Consider the following 5,756-nt stretch of genomic DNA (forward strand, 5'->3'; position numbering starts at 1 on the left):
ATACACACAAGTAGAGAAATTGAGGTCATTATCATTGTTGTAAAATTTAGATCAATGTGTCACAGTTGGAGTTGTTGAAAATTGTTTTTCATAACTGTCAATCAAACAAGAATTTTTCACAATTATTTCGTCTGTACGAATGCACTTTTATTAAAAGGCATTTTGTGTTCATAGTTTAACTTTTCAGCTTTCCATGTGTTTTTTGTTTTTTTTTAAAAAAGGACAATTTTTTTTACAGATTTTGGTTGTTATCGTTGTTGTCGTTACAGAAAAAAAAAATTTTCTTGAAAAAAGTTACAATTGTAAGTTAAATGGTAATCATAGTTAAATGCATAATGTATTTTTCGGAATATTACATGAGGTTGAAAAAATATTGTAAATTGTCTAAAATGTATGTATAATCTTATTGTATTTTAACGTCAGGAATTCAAAGTCATAATTAAGTAAACAAATTAAAATGGAAAGAAACAAGTCATAGGAAAATAAAAATGAGACGTTAATTGAGACAAATGGTTGGCCTAGAAATAAGTTAGAATCTTAGAGAAGGGACAATAGAAAATTACATGAACGGGTATTTTGAGAGCTTTTCGGATGTGATAAGCCAAAAGAGAGAATTTTTCTTTTTGATTTTGCTTTTTATTTTTTTTGGGGGGGAGGGGGGGGGTTCTGATGCCCATAACATTTTTCGCAAGAAGTTTAGCTTGCCAGGGAACAGCATTAGAGATGCACCTGTTAGGAAAATATAGATGGGATCCTGCGATATTGGGTGCTGCAAGTAATGGCCCCGAGCAGAATTATAAGTTTTGACTCAATAAATTAAAAGGCAGGCGTTGAAGGGTACGAGAATTCCTTAGGGTTCCAAGGGCTATAAGAGTCAGTACCACAGGCGAATCACATATAACATTAAGAAGGGAGAGAAAAGTAAAATATACCGTAAATATGTTGAAAGAAAAGATATAACCTTATATTTTTAGAGAGGCAGGAATGCAAGATATCTCTGCTGGAATCTTGGATGCTCTGATGAAAAAAAGAGAAAAATCACAGAAATCCGGGCCATAGTTAGAATTCAGGAATTTTGGCGCAAGGGATGGGGGTTATCTAGTTAAGGGTGATGTTTTCTAAGTCTTTATCAAAGTTCCAAGAGTCTAAGCAAGGAAATTCGAGCAAATCAGTGTGATGAAAAGGTATATCTTAATAATTAGAAACCAACCACAAAGATTTAAGTAAATGAGCTTTGATGTATGCCCCCAAAGAAATAAGAGAGTTAGAAAATGAAACAAAGCTCTAATTAGTAGAACATCCAGGCGAAAGAAAGAATCAGAACGCATTTAGACGAAAGAAGTCATCGATTTTGAGAGAGGTAAAATGAGACCTCAGTTTACGGCATAAGGGTGGCTGGATGAAGCAGCTGATGTGAATCATAGAAGGTATACCCTACAAAAAGGAAATGCCAGGAAGATCAGAGAACCAGCCTGATTATGTGATTGAGACACACACTGACTAATCAGTTTCCATGGCGTATTAATTTTCTCTGTCTCCTGTTTACATTTGGATATCAGTGAGCAGAGATTTTTCTGAAAGCAACCAAGAAGGACGTCCCTATAGCCGCTCGAACTTAAGTTTAGTTGTAGGATTTTTTTTTTTAACTTTTTAAGAATCACCCCTCCTTCCAACAGTTAAATAACCAGTAGCCATTTGAAAAAATGAACCGCTTAATGTACCTGAAACTTTTTGCAAGAAACAAAAAGGAACTAGAGACACTAATAAACACTACTAGAATCTCCAGCCAGGATATGCAAATGGAATTTGGTATGGAAAAGTGTACAATTCTAGGGAAAACTGGAGGCAACAGAAGGTAAGAAATTACTGAACTAAGCAGAGATGAGGGCACTAGGTGAACATAACAGCTACAAATATTTAGTAGTTCTGGAGGCAGGCATCATGAAAACAACAGAAATGAAAGAGAAAGCAGAAAAGAATACATCAGAAGAAGAAAGCACCTAGAAACTAAACTATATAGAAGAAACCTAATAAAAGGTATAAATACATGTACTGTGTAACTAGTAAGATATTCCAGACCGTTTATAGGTTGGACCAAAAAAAACCTGAGACACCACGACCAGAAGATCAGGAAACTTATGACTGTGTATAATGCACTACACCCAAAGGATGATGTTGACCAACTCTACATGAAAAAGAAAGACGGAGGAAGAGGACTGATTTGTATAGAAGATTGTGTGAGTGACACAAAAAGAATTAGAAAAATACATCATACAGAACACAGAAAGGATAATTACCACAGCAAGAGATGCTGAAAAAATGAATAAGACAGAAAATAGAAAGGTAAGGGATAAGATAAGAAAAGAAAAATAGAAAGAGAAACACAGAAAATTCATAAAGATAACAAAAGATGAGATTAATGAAAACAGTTGGATATGGCTACAAAAAGGAAACCTAAACAGTGTCATGCTGTGTTATGCATGGATGTGTAAGAATAAGATTGGAACACGTGTGCTTGGTTGGTAAGAAGGGAACTGAATAATGGCGCCTTGCTTTATTGATTAATTGCTATGCGCATGCGTGAGTGCATACAAAAGTTAGATCACAAACCCGGAACGAAAGAGTCTATATAAAAGTTACTGAAACGAAAGAGCAGCGCTATCATTACATCTCCCTTTCTCTGAAAACAAAGATGACTGAGGTATGTAAAACAAAACAAAGAAAATGGAAAAGCTGGTTCAGGGTAGACTGCCTGAACAGCTACAGCGAAGCAGGGGATTATTCTGCCCCATGAGATGCTTGCTGGGAGGTTATGAGCGTGTGCTCACCATAAGTTCATTTTTGATGGTGGTCGTACCACCCTACCACTACGGGTACGTTTTTGAGTGTCATTTGATATGTTTGGGGATGCACACACAAGTGGATCCACAGACGTCGCATATTTTTGTGGAGCTGTGTTGGGGGAGGTCTTGCGACATTTGTGGGGTAGGCGTCACTGGAATACTTCTTATGCTTTGCCGGTTTCTTTGCAGCACATGCCCATTGACATTTTCCAGGAGATAGGAGCGGTGACCATCTACCTGGGATACTACAGTCGCTGGGTCCCAGCTTCCAGACACAAGATTCTGTACCCTTACCCGTTGACCATGGTATAGGGGTGGTAGAACTTCCTTAAGTGCATGTCGGTCAAAATACTGTTGCGGACCAGAATATAAATATCCTAACTTGCTACAAAAGAAAATAATGAAACGAATGGAATGAAGGAAACAAAACTCAATTGCTTGATAAAATAAATGTGTCGTTTATTTTCTGTCAAAATTAAATGGTTTAGGTGTAACACGTGTTCATTCAGGCGTTGACGACTACATGCGTGGAAAAGAAAGGAATGAAGTTGAGGAAGAGAAATGGCCGTCTGCATGTAGAAAGGGAAATAGAAACGGAGTGTTGGCCTCAGCAAAACCGTGCGTTCATGATAGTAGTCGTCCACATGGAAAAGTCTTCAAGCCAATTGCTATAGACGCCGAACTTGCCTGGTTGACGAACCCAGGCAAAAGCAAAGAAAGAGGCAAGTTGAATGGTGTTGATGACTTTTATATCGGGGTGAGTGTTCTGACTGCACATGTCTGGAATTCCTTTCAGGGGAAGTGACGTTTCCCATGTATGCGTACATGTGCGCGTATGTGTGCGTACATGTGTGTACGTTAGCATGTGTGTGTGTATGCACGTGAATGTGAGTGTATGTATGAGGATGTGTATATGCGTGTGTGTGTGCATATGTGCGTGCGTACATGTGGGTGTGTATATGTGAGGAAAAACATGTTCGAACAATACCTCTTTTGGTTCTGCTGGCGTTGTTGGAATGCGCTGTATATCTGATCCTAATCATGGTTGTTGTTTCTGATTTTGGTGATCAGTGGAGATTGGATTTGTCTACCCATGAGTAGTTGTGCAGGGCTTGGTATGATACTTGAAATTGGGGTGCAGCACCAGTGCAGCAGTGCGATCTCAGGAGTTGTTCCCGACTGTTTGGCTTTCTTGAGAATATTCTTGATAGTCCTTATTTGACGTTCTATGAAGCCATTCCCTTGTGGTCTCCGAGGTGACTTGGTCTCATGATGGAAGCCCCATTCTTTGGCAAATTCACGGTAGAGATGACTTGAAAAGTGTTGTCCGTTATCGCTGATTATCTTGGATGGTATGCCAAACTCTGAGAAGATTTGGCGTGTGATGTTCTCTATGACACTGCTTGGTGAATGATCAGGTAGGCGTTTGACTATAGAATATTTTCAATAATACTCAGCTATGATCAACCATTGACTTTCGTGGAGATCAAACAGGTCTGTGCCAACTACGTCCCATGGCTTTGTTGGGATGTCATGTTGCATTAGCAGCTCTTGCATTTGGGAGAGCTGATGCTGTTGACAGATACTGCATGACTTTGTAAACTGTTCAATGTCTTTGTTTATGTTTACCCAATGAACAGTGTCCTTGGCAAGGAGTTTTGTTTTATCCTGTCCTAAATGAGCAGAATGTAGTTGTTCTAATATGTCTTTTTGAAGTGTCTGGGGGATGACGATTTGTTGTCCTTTGAGGATAAGACCATCATCAATTGAGAGCTGATCTCTTAGGCCCCAGAACACTCTGATGTCAGTGGGCAGCTGCTTGATTGTCTCTGGCCATCCCATGATGATGGTCTCTCTCAGCTGGTTAAGCAGAGGATCCGCTGTCATACACTGTCAATGTAATTAGTGGAAAAACGAACTGTATCAACCTGGACATCAAGTTCGATAGGGTCCGCATTACAAGGTGGTGGTAGGCGCGATAATCCATCAGCCAAGATGTTGTCAGATCCCTTGTTATATGTGAGCCTGAAGTTGTATCCTTGGAGTTTTATTAGCATTCTTTGCAGATGTGCTGAGATGAGCGGTTTGTCGATGATCATAGGGAGGGGTTTGTGGTCAGTGACGACTTGGAAATGGTGGCCATAGAGGTATGTGTGAAACCTCTGTGTGCCAAATACGATGGCCAGTAGCTCACGTTCGATACATGCGTATCTCTGTTCTGTCTGTGTGAGGCTCTTGCTAGCATATGTGACAGGTGATAGATTGCCCTCCTCATCTGGTTGTAGCAGAGCTGCCCCGATTCCATGTAAACTCGCATCACAGTGCATGTATATCGGTTTTTTAGGGTCAAAATAGTGGAGCAGGGACGTTTCAGATACTTCACTTTTTATCTTTTTGAAAGCTTCCTGATGGTGTGGTTCCCACTGGAAAGCAGAGTCCTTGTGTAATAGGTCACACAACACTGCTGTCTTGGAACTGAAGTCCTTGACAAAACGAGACAGGTATGTCATCATACCCAAGAATTATTGTAGTTCCGTTTTATTATGTGGTTCAGGCATTTTCTGTAGGTTACGTACCTTCGCCGGGTCTGGTTTTAGTCCAGTGTGTGTGTACAGGTTTCTAAAAAAGGATATTTCACGGCATTTGATCTTGCACTTCTCCAAGTTCAAGGTAAGGCCTTCTTCGGTAGCGAACTTCATAAAACGTCTTAGGTTTTTGTCATGTTCCTGCTCTGTCGACCTATATATGGTGATATCGTCAGCTATACCACAAGCACCAGTGCATTTCTCGAGTATTCTGTCCATCTCGAGTTGGTAGATGTCCTGACTGGCACACAAACCGAATGGCAGTTGTTCAAAACAATATCTTCCAAATGGTGTTTGGAAAGTTGTCAGTGGCTGACTTTCAGGGTCG

Source organism: Euprymna scolopes, chromosome 21 (genome assembly GCF_053919585.1).
Source record: "Euprymna scolopes isolate OS-2025 chromosome 21, ASM5391958v1, whole genome shotgun sequence".
In the NCBI taxonomy this organism is placed as follows: domain Eukaryota; kingdom Metazoa; phylum Mollusca; class Cephalopoda; order Sepiida; family Sepiolidae; genus Euprymna; species Euprymna scolopes.